Below are 15489 nucleotides of genomic sequence, written 5' to 3' on the forward strand. Positions count from 1 at the left end.
GAAGGAACTGAAAACGCTGCTAAGAATGCAGGAACAACGTCAAATAGGAAAGTCATCTCATACAGGGATTCACCGGTGGGGGCTTCATGTGGAGGTTATGAGCAACACTTCTTTCCTTAGGAAGAAGAAAGCATGGAAATGGACACTAAGATATGTCATAACATATAAATCTATAAATTTATAATTAGATATTAATTTAAAAAATTATCATCAATCTTTTTTATTTATATATGATTGATCACTTGATTGAATTTATTTTTTTTTAAATTTAGCTTAAATATATTTAAAAAGTAGATTTAATATCTACAAAATTAGAACTACGTCCGGAAGTATGGTTACTTGTGAGGAAGGTTATAGTACCCTCACAACGTCAATCGAAATATGGTACTAGCTCAATTTCATGTTATTTGATAAGCCTTAAAAATTTTATCAAGTATTTAATTATTGAAAGTTATTCTTAATTAACTCCAATACTTTTGGTAAAAAATTAAAAAAAATTTTTTTACCTCAAGAGTATGCAAGAAAACTATTATTGCTCTTGCAAAAGTTCTGTCATAGGATTATTTAATATTTAAAAATTTTTAAAGCTTGAAAAGAAAGGAAAAAAAAAGAATAATGATTCAAATTTTGATGTAGATATTTTTATAAGAAAAACTCATGCTTTTATATAAGGAAAATTGATATTTTTAACTTTTTTTTAAAGCATTTAAAGGTTTTTATTTTCAAGAAAAATTGATATTTTCAACTTTTCCTTAAAAATGTTTTTCTTGATAATTTTATTTTTAAAGAAAATTGATACTTCAAACTTTTTCTCAAAAATATTTTTTTTTCTGAAATTTTAATTTCAAGAAAAATTGATACTTTTAACTTTTCCTCAAAATACTTTTTGAAAATTTTTATTTTAGAAGTTTTATTTTAAAAAAAAATTGATACTTCAACTTTTCCTCAAAAATACGTTTTAGAAATTTTATTTTAAAAATTTTATTTTCAAGAAAAATTGGTACTTTCAACTTTTCCTCAAAAATATTTTTTAGAAATTTTTATCTTCAAGGAAAATTGATACTTTTAACTTTTCTTCAAAAATAATATTTTTGAAAATTTTATTTTCAAAGGAAATTGATACTTTCAAATTTCCTTTAAAAATATATATTTTAAAATTTTTATTTTTGAATAGATCATTGAAAATTAAAAAAATTTTAATTGAGTGAATAAATTATTTCAAATAAATAAATAAATAAATAAATAAATAAACTAATGAATAAAAAAACACAAAAAAACCTTTGGTGCGGCTCGGCTTAGCGACTTAATAGGGACACGGCTCTAGAGACAAATGCGGTTGGAGTGGCTTGACGTGCGGCTTGACTCAGTGGCTCAATAGGGTCTGAATGAAACGGGTTGGCGAGTCACTGCACCGTGGGTCGGGTCAGATTTTGGGTGATGCGCAGATCCTGCCAACTTTTGATGTTTTAAAATGGCGTCGTTTCGCCTGGGTATAAAAGATTAAAAAAATTATCTTTTTCTCTGATTGCTTCTCCGCTCTCTCTCTCTTTAACTTTCTCTCCTTCTCTTTCTAGGGATAGAAAAACTCAGGTCAAAAACTTTAAAGGTTTTCAGATTTCGTCATCGACGTTGTCATGATCCGCCACTGGTGTTGCTATACTTCACCATCGTTCAACAATCGGTCAAGCCAAAATTCTCCCATCGCTGTTTTTTACTCTCTTTGTCATGAATATGGGTTTGTTTTTCCTTAAATCGCTCCCTAAAAGGCGTAGATCTGGTGTCCAAGTTATGGTTTTTTCTTTCTTCTGTTTTAGCCTCTCTTACCGTTAGATCTTCGCCAATTTTCAGTATGTGATTTCTTTCGTCATGCTCCATGTCTTCACCGTTCAGATTTCCCAGAAGTCACGCCAACAATCGTCTGTCATCGTCGTTGCCAAGGGGTTTTGGTTTCCTTTTTCCTCGTCTTTTTTTCTTATTTTTTATCTATTTGGTTTTCTAACTTACATTTGTTTTTCTTGAATTTGTGTTGGCAGTGTTGGGTTTTTCTATTTGCTAATGAATCGATTCTTTTTACTGCGTGATTTCCAGTAATTCTGTGTTTATGCTGCTGGCAATAGTGGCTGTTAATGATGGGTTCAAATTTAATAAGGTCTCTACTGGTAATGGAGACAGTATTGAATTTTGAGACTAGGCTACTTCGGTGTGGATTGCCAATGATGGGAATGATGGTAATATGGAGAAGGCAACAAAATTGGCTTGGTGTAAACTGGTGGTGTCATGTATTTTCGTTTTTCTTTGGGATCTTTCATGATCTTTTGTGCTGGTTTTTCTCTTTTTCATTGCTGTGAATCACAATTATTTATAAAACCATGCTGATAGAGTTTGGTTCAATTTTGATTAGCATCCAAAGCTAAATATTAGCATCTAGTTATGCTTTCTGATCACCACGACTAATCTCTATCTTTTAGCTTTTTTCTTTCTGTTTTTTTAATTAATCAGATAATGGAAAGAGAAAAAGAAAATAAACAATAGATAGACCATAAAATAAAAATAAAAAAATGATAAATACAAAATAAAAAATTTGAAATAAAAATGAATAAAAATCCTTACAACCAGCTTGGACTGGTCTCAATTGACAAAAAAATCTCAGACAAAATGGGGTGTCTATAGCTACCCCTCTTTGCGCAGTTCTTTTGCAACAATAATTGTGCAAAGACGTAGACACCCTTCATATCTAGATAATCAACTAGACGTATTTTTTTATTTTTTATTTTTAATTAGACACTCAAACTTGCTGAATGGCACAAAACTCTCATATTCAAAGACTAACAACTTTTGAAAGAAAAAAAATAAAGCTTTTCTAAGCAGAGGCTTACAACTTTTGAAAAAAATAAAGGTTCCTCTAAGTAGAGGCTCAATGACTTTGAAAAAAAATAAAGGGCTTCCCTAAGTAGAGGCTCAACGACTTTGAAAATAAAAAAAGTTCTCCTAAGTAGAGGCTCAACGACTTTGAAAAATAAAATGCTTTTCTAACCAGAGGCACTACAACTTTGAAAAATGCTTATTATCAATCATGTCTACAGGAGTCGTAAATTAGATTTGATAAAATTTGTAATAAAAACTCAAAGATTCATAATTTTAGTTCAAAATTCAAAGATTCAGATTCGCAAGAACCTTTTAACTTCATAAAAATCCACTAAAATTTGGTTCTAAAAATTTCAGTTTCACAAGAGTTTGATTCACAAAATCTTAAGATTCTCATTTGTAAATTGTAAGACTTGCATCCATCATTTAAATATTCTCATTCGAAATTTTAGAGATTCTCATTCAGAAGTTCGAAGCTTCTCATTCAAATTCAAAGGTTCACCTAAACTTAGGATTCACATCCAAAATGTTTAAAGCTTTTTGTTTGAATTTTGGAGATTCACATCCAAGAGTTCGAAGCTTTTCATTATAGTTCGAAGATTCTCATTCGACTAACGTTAAGGTTTTGCATCTCAAATATTCTCATTTAAAACTCAAAGATTCACATTTGAGGATTTCTTAAAGATTCTCATTTAAGACTCAAAGATTCTCTTTTGAAACTCAAAGATTCATATTTAAGACTAAAAAATTCTTATTCGAAAACTCAAAGATTCTTATTCAAAAACTCAAAGATTCACATTTAAGACTCAAAGATTCACATTTAAGACTCAAAGATTCTCATTTAAAAAAATAAGATTCTTATAAAAAAATTCACTATTTTTTCAGGTGACTCAAAATTTTATATGTCATAATCAATGATGCAAGTACAACAATCTGGATTCACACAATAATATAGATGCCATATCTTAAATCATAATTTCAATGTTTGCTGGCTGATGCTTGTCTAAACAAAACTTTAAATATTCATCGAATCATGTACATGTACTGTTTAAATGACAAAGCAAATATAATGTATGTAATGTAGATAAATATCATGAAATTCTAATTATTTGTGATAATACGGTTCTCAAGACCCCACCATCTCACATTTCACAAGTTTCAACAATTGATCTTTATTTTTTTTATCACTTGATCACCATTCATAGGCTTTTTAGTAGTAACTATTTCAAAACAAAATCTGTCCATTGATCCAGACTATTTTTATCGCTTGATCACCATTCACAAGCTTCTCAGCAGTAACTATTTCAAAATAAATTATGTCCATTGATCTACGCTATTCACAGGCTTTTCAGCATTAGCCATTCTAGAATGAATTTTACCCATTGATCCTCATCATTTGATCACAATACACAAGTTATATTGATCAATCTATCACCATATTCATTTAATAATCATATCATCTTTCTAGATTTATGCCCTTTATTCATCTTGTTGAGTAATCCATCACCATGTTAATCATTTGGCCATCCCATGTATCTTTTTTTCAAGTTTCTGCCATCTATTCATCATTTTTACCTTCGATCATCCTGGATTTCTTTTCAAAAAAATACAAGAACCTTTTAAGCACATATTCATTCATTCATTATCATTTCAATTCTTGACAAATACAATGCAGTCATACATTTTCTCGATCCATTCTAAGGATGTGAGAATAAATGAACATAAGGTGCATTGGGAGAAAAACAATCAATAGTGAGTCTTGGTACAAAAGCAAATGGAGAAAAAAATAAGTAAGATGTATGTCATTGGGAAGAATGAATATTCAGAGAATTTTGAACATTAATCCAAGATTTTTTTTTTCGAAAACTCATTCCATCGAAATCATTTTAAGCTCATCAAACTTTGCTCCAGCTTTTTAGATGCCTTGATCTTCTACATATTTGAATTGTTCATCCAACTTTCAGCTTAGAGATTTATCTACCCAAATCATCTTTTCAGGTTTTCAATTTGAGTCTTTTTTTTTTCTTTCCATCTTTTTTTTCATTTTCTCTTTTTTTTCTCTTATTTTTTCATTTTTCATTTTTTTCATCCATTTTTCCTTTTTTTCTCTTTCTTTTTTTCATATTTTTTCATCCATTGTTGATATCTCTCTTACATTAATCTCTAGAGTAATATAGCGTGATTCCATTATTCTATCATGGGCATGCCTTTACCCAACATATCATCATTCAATTCGAGCTTTCACACTTGATCTAAATGGACTTTTTAAGGTTGTAATGTAGGCCATGGAGAGGGATCATAAAAAAATAGATAAAATAGGCTCAAAACATGTGTTTAAAGGTTTCAGAACCAAAGTATCATTTATTGTTTGATGCAACTTGGCATTTTATCCCATTTCACATTATTTCAGTAATTTTTCCTTTTTCATCAATCTCATTCTTCACAAAAAGATTCCCCTTATTTTGCCTCAAATCATGTGTGGCATTCATTTCTTTTTTTTTTTTTTCTCTTTTTTCTTTGTTTTGCTTTGTTTTTCTTTTTTTTTTTTCTATCATTGAGACATTTTACAATTTTTTTTACCTTTTTTTCTCAAAAAAATGCCCCCAATGTAGAGAGTGATCATTGATCAGGGTTATTTAGAAAAAGAAATCATAATAAGCTCAAAGGGATAACAATGAATGGTTTTTCGAATGATAAAAGAAAGATGGTCATTTTTCATCTCAAATGTGAATGTTTTCTTTGAAGATCATCCATTGAATAAGCTCATGGATCTTCATAAAAGATTACATATTCAAGATATATCCATCTCATATCTGTCAGTAACTTTTTTTCAAATAATCTCCTCAAATCAATCTGAATGAGTTCTCAAAATTAAATCATAAAATTATTGTTAGCATCATTATCTAAACATTCATCATTTGGAGTTTAAAAATAGGAATGAAAAGTTATGAAAGGTGACAAAGAATGGAATAGTGATTGAATGAAAGAAAAAATGTAATGAAATTCATTAACCGTGCCTTTTATTAAAATGATAACAAATGAAATCCTATTGCAAAAAAAAAATCCTAACATTACTTTAAAAGAAATCCTAGAATGACAAGTAGCTTCTAACTAGCTTTGACATTTTTCTTTAAAATCATGCCCCTATGCAATCAGGTGAAGGATTTTTATTGACATTTAACCCTTGATTCATCGAAACTCACTAAGCCTTTCTGGATCAAACTTTGCACTTTATGTTTAAAAGCAAGGCAAGTTTCAATAGAATGACCCACATTCTCATTATGATAATCGTATGTTGCATTAGCATCATACTATTTTGGATAAGGTGGCTTCAATGGTTCTATCATAATTAGATATATAAATTGTTCTTGATCAGTTCTGGGAATAACTGTGTAAGTAATGAGGATGGGATCAATATGTGCCCTTTCTTGATTATCTTGAGATCTCTTTGAACCACTCACTTGGTTGTTAGGCTTTGAAACTGTTGTAGTGATATGACTAGAATCATATGCAGGTACTTGAAAGACTGATTGGTAAGTTGGTAAGTAAGCTGGTTGTGGATATGATTGATAAGGGTAAGGTGAAATATTGTTTACAGTAGGATAGTATGGGGCATAACCTTGTGGTGGATAGGGTTGATATCCCTTAAATTGTCTATCAAGGCTCATGACTTTCACTTCAGTCTCTTTCTTTTCTAGCACATTTTTTGTTTCCCCTTCTTTCAACTTGCCATTTTTAATGGCATTTTCAATGATTTCACCTGAGATCACCATGTCAATGAAATTTTCTATGGCATTCCCTATCATCTTTTCATAGTAGAGAGATTTCAGAATGTTGACAAACAATACCGTGGTCTCTTTCTCAGTTAACGGAGGTTGCACTTGAGAGGTTATGTCCCTCAATTTTTGAGCATATTCCTTGAATGATTCAATCACTTTCTTTTTTATATTCTATAAAGATAGACGATCAGGGCCAAGTCTATAATATGTCGATATTGATTGATAAAGTCATGGCTATATCACTCCAAAAATGAATATGATTCCTATCCAGCTGGACATATCACCTAGCAGTAGAGCTAGTGAGGTTGTCTTGAAAAACATGCATCAATAGTTTCTCATTATTAGCATGGGCTGACATTTTTTGATAGTGCATGATAATCTGAATTTTTGGACACTTCATACCATCATACTTCTTAAACTTCAATACGTTGAACTTCAAAGATATAACCATATCTGAGATTAAATAGAGCCCAGCAGCATCTACTGAACCATAAAAACCAATACCCTCTACGGCCCGTAACCTTTTCTCTAATAGGTTCATCTTCTGTTCAACTTTTAAGGCTTCTAAAGTCTTCTTCTCTTTAGGCCTCAATTTTCTTTTATCTTTTGAATAATCTAAATTAGGGACTGGTATTGGTTCTACTACCTTTTCAGTAAAGACAAGATTTATATAGCTATGGTATTATCCTAGATTTGAAGCTAATGGTAATCCATGATATGTGTACCCTACTAGATATGTAAACTACTGTGGTGGTGGACCTTGTGCATGTTAGGCTTGATGTGGCCTAAAACCAGAAAGGTACAGTAAGTTATCCACCTCTTATGATGGATGGTCTTATTGGCTAGTACTTTCATTTATACCTTTCCCCTTATTTAACTTGTTCAAGGCTTTTAGAATCCTGTTTAATTCCCCTTCAAGCTTTTCTTAAGCTTTCTCTATCCTTTCAAGGCAGTTGAAATTTTCTTGTTCCATTTATTTGACTCGAGCCTTGTATTATATTGATGAGTTGGGTTCTTACTTGGTGGAACTATCCTTAAACATTGAGCACCACAATTATGATAAAAAAAGTTATGCCTAATGCATGATATGCTGATGCATAAATGGAATGTGTATTTTCATGGATGTAGGTATGAAATACGAAAAATATTCCCTATATGAAAATGATGCAAATGATAATGTTAAAACATGAGTATGAAAATGATGCAAGTGCAGAAAATCAAGCAAACAAAATAGTTAGACCACAAATTATTCCTTATTATGTCCTAACTTTAGGTTAGATCTATTGATAGGTAGGAATGGCTCTATCTTAAGGTTGGCTTCTTAAGGATGAACTATATGCAGGGTTAGGTGGTTTTAACCATTAAAGGTTCTCAAATTTTTCCTTACTTCATCTTCCATCATAGACTAGTAAGGTAGTCCAATCCTCACCCATTACAAGTTACCAATGAAAATGATTCAATTTGAGTGAGAGTATTTTGCTAGCGACTGTAGAGGCATTAAAATCTCACCAAAGCATAGGTACTTTACTTCCTCTTAAAAGGACGGAGCTCAGGTATAGAGCTCATGTTATGCATATGTATGTGAATGACATAGTTTGCAACATAAATAAATAAAATGAATGGCAAAGGAAAAAAAATCCTTACAAAGAATTCAATTATATTAGGCATTTTGGATAACATAAATTTATTTGTTAGCCTGACTCTCGGTTGTCCCCAGTGGAGTCATCAAGCTATCATAACATATAGATCCATAAATCTATAGCTAGATATTGACTTAAAAAGTCGCTACCAATCTTTTTTATTTAGGTGCGATTGGCCACCTGATTGAATCTATCCCTTTCCTAAGTTTGGCTTAGGTATATTTAAAAGGTAGATTCAATGTCTGTGAAACCAAAACTAGGTCTGAGAGTATGGTTATGTGTGAGAAAGGTTATAGCACCCTCACAACGCCCATCAGAAGATGGTACCAGTTCAAATTCGTGTTATTTGATAAACCTTAAAAATTTTACCAAGTATTTAATTATTGAAAAATATTCTTAATTAACTCCAATACTTTTGGTAAAAAATTAAGAAAAATTTTCTCACCTTAAGAGTATGCAAGAAAACTACTGTTTCTCTTGCAAAGGCTTCGTCGTCGGATTATTTAACATTTAAAAATTTTCAAAGATAGAAAAGGAAGGAAAAAAAAAAAGAATAACGATTTGACTTTGATATAGATCTTTTTATAAGAAAAACTCATGCTTTTATACAAGAAAAATTGATACTTTCAACTTTTCCTTAAAAATATTTTTCTTGATAATTTTATTTTTAAGAAAAATTGGTACTTCCAACTTTTCCTCAAAAATACTTTTTTTCTGAAATTTTAATTTCAAGAAACATTGATACTTTCAACTTTTACTCAAAAATATTATTTAGAAATTTTATTTTTAAAGAAAATTGATACTTCCAATTTTTTCTCAAAAATATTTTAAAAAAATTTTTATCTTCAAAGAAAATTGATACTTTCAACTTTCCTTTAAAAAAATATATATTTTAAAATTTTTATTTTTGAAGAGATCATTGAAAATTAAAAAAAATTTAATTGAGTGAATAAATTATTTTAATTTAATTAATAAATAAATAAATAAAATAATTAAATAATAAAACTAATGAATAAAAAAAAACATAAAAAAACCTTTGGCACGGCTCGACTCAGCGGCTCAATAGGGATATGGCTTAAGAGACAAACGATGCTGGAGTGGCTCGGCGTGCGGCTTGGTTTAGCGGCTCAATAGGGTTTGAATGAAACGGGTTAGTAGGTCAATGCGCTGTGGGTCGGGTCGAATTTTGGGTGATGCGCGGATCTTGCCCACTTTCGACGTCTTAAAATGGCGTCGTTCTGCCTGGGTATAAAAGATAAAAAAAATTTCTCTTTTTTTCAGATTGCTTCTTCGCTTTTTTTTTCTTCAACTTTCTCTCCCTCTCTTTCTAGGGAAGAAAGAACCCAGGTCGAAAACTTTAAAGGTTTCTAGATTCCGTCATTGGCACTGTTGTGATTTGTATCCCACACCGTCGTACTTCGCCACCATCCGACGATCGGTCAAGCTAAAATTCTCTTCATTGCTGCTTCTTACTCTCCTCGTCGCAAATATGGGTTTGTTTTTTTCGTAAATTGCTCCCTAAAGGCGTAGATCTAGTGTCCAAGTTATGGTTTTTTCTTTTTTCTGTTTTAGCCTCTCCTACCATCGAAACTTTACTAACTTTCAATATGTGATTTCTTTCGTCAGGCTCCACGTCTTTACCGTTCAAATTTTTCAGAAGTTGCGCCAACAATCATCTATCATCGCTGCTACCAAGGGGTTTTTTGGTTTCCTTTTTCCTCATCTTTTCTTCCCTATTTTTGATCTCTTTAGTTTTTTAACTTACATTTGTTCTTCTTGAATTTGTGTTGGCAGCATTGGGTTTTTTTATTTACTGATGAATCAATTCTATTTACTGCGTGATTTTCAATAACTCTATGTTTGTGCTGCTGGCAACAGTGGCTATTGATGATGGGTTCAAATTTAATAAAGTTTTTACTGGTAATGGAGACAGTATTAAATTTTGAGACTAGGTTGCTTCGGTGTAGATTGCCAATGATGAAAAGGATGGCAATATGGAGATGGCAGCAAAATTGGCTTAGTGTAAACTGGTGGTCTCGTGTACATTTATTTTTTTTTGGGTTTTTTCCTGATCTCGTGCTGGTTTTTCTATTTTTCATTGCTGTGAATCACAATTATTTATAAAACCACGCTAATAGAGTTCATTCAATTTTGATCAGTATCCAAAGCTAAATATTAGCATCTAGTTATGCTTTCTGATCACCACGCCTAATCTCTATCTTTTAGCTTTTTTCTCTTTTTTTAATTAATCAGATAATAGAGAGAGAAAAAAATAAATAATAGATAGACCATCAAATAAAAATAAAAAATTTGGAATAAAAATGAATAAAAATCCTTACAATCGAGCTTGGACTGGTCTCAATTGATAAAGAACCCTAGATAAAATGGGGTGTCTACAAGTTAGATGAGGATACTCTGAATTGAAAGGGTGACAAGGAATCAAATGAGATAAATATTATATCACTAAGGAAGAAAGGGGAAGAATCAGAGAAAAATGGGCCACAACTTTGATCGTTAAAGTATTTGGAAAGAATATGGGATACCAGTATTGGTGTTTAAAACGAACCAAATTTGGAAAACCTAGGGCAAGTTTTTTGCCATTGACTTTGGGAGTGACTATTTTCTGATAAAATTCCAAAGTGTAGGTGACTATGATTATGTGATTAAAAAGGGTCCATGGTTTGTGGGTGGCCACTTTCTAGCTATTTGAAAATGGACGCCTAACTTCAAAGCTTCAAGAGCATCCTTTCATTTGTTGCTATTTGGGCTAGGCTTCCTAAGTTACCTTTTAAGTACTATAAAACCAATATTCTAGATAGAATAAGAAGAGCATTGAAGGGCTCTTTAGAGTGGAAAATCATTCATTTTCAGAGGAAAGGGGTAAGTTTGTGAGATTATGTATCCAGGTGAATCTTGACAAACCGTTAAAGAAGTTCATTAATGTTGTAAAGAAAAACAATTAATCATTTATGAAGGGATTGGTATGCTATGCTTTTACTATAAAAAAATAGGGCATGGTAAAGCTTTCTTTTTGGAAACACACCATCAATGCCAATCCTTAAAACTCACCTCTGAGGGGAAGCAGCAGAAAAGACAAAATTAACAAAGGTGGTAAACTCACAAAATGACAAAAGAGATTGCCAAGATGGCTATAGACCTTAGATACTAGTCCAAAGGCAAAAATCATGGCAGAAGCAGAAATCTTTAAATGCGATCACCTCAGAATAATCAAACAAGGAGCTAAATTTCATAAAAATAGGCAAGGGTGAAAAAGAAAATAAAGAAAATTTTTCCTTACAAAGGAAAAATACACTGACAACGGATCACCAAGGTTTAGCAAGAGAGTTGTGGGATAACTCATCAACCAGACATGATAGCTTGAGTGAAAAATAGAGCGGTGAGCTATCTATACCATCGCCACAAATGGGGAATGAGGTTAACATGAAAAGTTTGAATGTATCAAGAAAGGCACAGCTTTGCACTAAAAGGGTGAAAACTATCATGACAAAATAGTAAAAAGTTTGTCAGAGACCATGAAAGGTAGCTTAGAGTGTATGTTAAAAAGGGATTCAATGAAAAGTGATTCCAATTTCATGTAAGTGGCAAACCCTACAACAAAAACCATGTAGATCAAAAAAACCATTCAAAAATAAGAAAGTAAAGATGAGGTGAATAACAAGGGAAAGATAAACACCTTTTTCTTACCGTAATTCAAATCAACAAATGTCTCTAGTACGATAACTAAGACGAACCAAAATGTCTTCTGCATGAAACCAGAAATGCCTCTAGAAACCAGAATTCAAGGGTTTCAATACAAGTCAAAGGATACAAATATGCATGAATAGAAAGCTGAGAAGGGATAGAATGTAACAAGTAAACTGTACGGCCTCTTTTTAGATGTTTTCAACCTCTCTTTTAGCTTGTTTGGGAGAAAATCACGACTCCTTATGGCAAGCCTTGAACGAGATCAAGACGAAGGAAGATTTCATAGGTCTATTTCCTCTAGAGATAAAAGAATTCATACAAGGGGTGCATAAAGTGAGGAAATAATCACTTATAAGATTATGGTTAACCTTACCATTATAGATCTTCCTACCACCAGTGCTACCTTTTCTATAACACAACTCCCATTACCTCGAGCCAACCTTGTACAAACTTAACCCACCAGTGACAAGCTCCCAAAAGATCTTCGAATGATTAATAGAGGTACCAAAATCATCGTTGAAAGAGATAAACCTAAAAATACACTTGAAAAATATGTTAACCATGACTGTGAAGCTCTTGGTGGAGAAGGCAACACACAGTTCAAGTTTTATGAAAGGTCATTGATGGTGTAAGGTATAAAAACCCTCTTACACAAACTGGATATTATACCAAAAGTGAGACAGCATGCTGGAGCATAATGAAACATGACATTGTTCAAAAGATATCCCAAGCTATTAGCTTTCCTTAATCCCATGTTTATAATTATATGAAACTGTCGAAGGGCTCATTTGTTAAAAAATGATTCAAAATTGAGTTCACGTATGGGCTCAAAGTTTTGAGTTTTAGGATATAGTTAATAGTAGACGATGGTTTTTAGGATTAGTGGGTAGTAGTTATTAAACGTGGTTGAGTGATTCTTAATATTCAGCCACTTTCTCCACTTTCCCATTATCTGTTAATTGTTTAAGCTTTTTTCTTTGTTAGTAAGCCTATAAAAAGGTTGATTGAGTTTAATAAAAATACAGAGTAATTTATTTACAATTATCCAAAATTTATTATTTCTTATGTGTCGTGATTTAATAAAGCCTACTTCTTTCCCCAATAAATCTTTGGTATCAAAGCCATAAGATCCTTACCCATTTTTTTTATCCACTGAATTGTTAATAATGGTAATAAATAATAGTTCAAATGTAGCCCAACCTCTCATTCCTGTGTTTGATGGAAAACTTTATGACTTCTGAAGCATTAAGATGAAAACACTCTTCAAATCTTAAGATTTTTGAGATTTTGTAGAAACCGGATACGACGAGAATGATAACGATGAATGACGGCTAAAAGATAACAAGAAAAAAGATTCCAAAGCCCTATTTATCATTCAACAGACAATTCATGAGACACTTTTTTTTAAGATTGTAGTAGCCAACACTTCAAAAAAAGCTTGGAAAACCTTACAGAAAGAGTTCAAGGCTCTGTAAAAGTTATTGCTATGAAACTTTAAACTCTCCGGCATGAGTTTAAAACTTTGATGATGATGAGTAAGAAAACAGTCCAAGATTTTCTTTTTAAAGTAATTTTTATTATTACTCAATTGAGATCTTATGGTGATAAGATTATTGGCGAGACTGTTGTTTTCAAAGTTTTACAAAGCCTAACTTCAAAGTTTGATCACATAGTTGTTGTAATAAAATAGTCTAAGGATTTGTCTTTTTTTTTTTTTATGAACTAATGGGTTCTTTGCAAGCTCATGAGGTGATGTTGAACAGATCACAATAGAAGATTGATGAGAAAGCATTTCAGGTGAAAGAGGAAAAAATTATAAAGGAAATATTTGTTGGTAAAAGATGTGGTAGATGAGGCTTTCATGAAAGAAGACGTGGCGGAAGTAGCGGAAGTAGAGGAAGAGGCTGTTTTGATGGATAAAAGAGGCAATCTGATGGTGAGTAAAAAAAAAATAAGAGTACTATCCGGTGTTACAATTGTAAGAAATTTAGGCATGTAAAAGTAAATTACTAAAACCAAGTGAGCTATGTGGACGAAAAAAACAAAGAAAGTAAGTTATTCATGACTCATTTACATGCTAATGAAGTTTCAAATGATGTTTGGTTTACGGATAGTAGGTGCTCAAACCATATGACCCCCAAAAGATCACTGTTTAATGATCTTGATGAGTCACAAAAGTTACAAGTTTAAAGATAACAAGTAGATGCAAGTTAAAAAAAAAGGTACCGTTACAGTAAAAGTAATTAATGGTAAAATAAAATTACTTTATGATGTCTTCTTGGTTTTTAATTTGGCACATAGTTTGTTGAGTGTTGGACAACTAATGGCTGGTGGATGTGTAATTGTGTTTGAAAATGAAGTATGTATGATTAAAGATAAATTTGGGCGACCTTTGGTGAATGTGCATACGACAGAAAGTAAATGTTTCTATTTAAAATTTCTAACATAAAAAAGTAAGCTCTCATTGTTAGTAAGAAAGATGAATCAAAATTATGGCATTTGCGATATGGGCATCTCAATATCAAAGGTTGCAGTTACTAAGTAAGAAAGGTATGGTTCTTAGATTACCTAAATTGGATCTATTGATTTATTTGAAAGGTGTATTTATGGGAAACAAGTAAGAAAGTCATTTCCAAGTGGACAGTTATGAAGAGCCTCTGAATACCCTGAATTGATACATGTCGATCTATGTAGGCCTATGAGAACTACATTACTTGATGAGAGTAAGTATTTTTTACGAATGATTGTAGTCGAATGAGTTGGGTTTATTTTCTATTCAATAAGTTAGAGACTTTTAAGAGTTTCAAAAAATTCAAGGCTCTTGTGGAGAAACAAAGTGGAGCTTTCATAAAGACTCTTCACACTGATCGATGAAGAGAATTTTTATTTAATGAGTTTAACCTTTTTTATGATGAAAATGGCATTCACAGGGAATTGATTGCACCCTATACTTTAGAGCAAAATGGTGTAGCTGAAAGAAAAAATCATACTATTATGAAAATGGTGAGAAGCTTACTATAAGCGAGAGGACTGTCGAATCATTTTTAGGCTGAAGTTGTGGCAACTACTGTTTACTTCCTAAATCTTTCTCCTATAAAAATAGTCCTTAATCAGACACCTTATAAGGCTTGGAGAGGTATAAAACCAACGGTAAACCATTTGTGGGTTTTTGGTTGTGTTGCTTATGCTTTGGTTAATTCTCAAGCTCATCATAAACTTGAGGAAAAATATGAAAAATGCATTTTTATGGGATATTGCACTCAATCCAAAGCATATTATCTATATAATCCTTTTAATGACAATGTGATTATTAGCAAAAATATGATATTTGATGAAGATACAAGTTGAAAGTGAAATGGCAAAAATGAGACTACTCAAGTTATGATTTCAAATGAAAGTGAGAATCCAAGTGACAATGCAGCAAATGAAAATGTCGAATCAACTCCCACAAACTCTCCAAGCAGTTTTTATTCATCAGTTTTCTCATCTCACTATTCATC

At 31.7% G+C, this 15489-nt stretch overlaps 1 long non-coding RNA gene across 1 annotated transcript; it reads left to right on the top strand.

Moving 5' to 3' along the window:
* Positions 1-1539: 1539 nt before the first annotated feature.
* On the top strand, positions 1540-2443 carry LOC149512207 (uncharacterized). The gene is made up of 2 exons (XR_016332699.1): positions 1540-1735; positions 1849-2443. It is a non-coding gene; the product is annotated as an uncharacterized LOC149512207 (long non-coding RNA).
* The last annotated feature ends 13046 nt before the right edge of the window (positions 2444-15489 follow it).

This window comes from Durio zibethinus, chromosome 23, assembly GCF_047325235.1.
Source record: "Durio zibethinus cultivar Kanyao isolate XHJ-2024 chromosome 23, ASM4732523v1, whole genome shotgun sequence".
NCBI classification, from domain to species: Eukaryota; Viridiplantae; Streptophyta; class Magnoliopsida; order Malvales; family Malvaceae; genus Durio; species Durio zibethinus.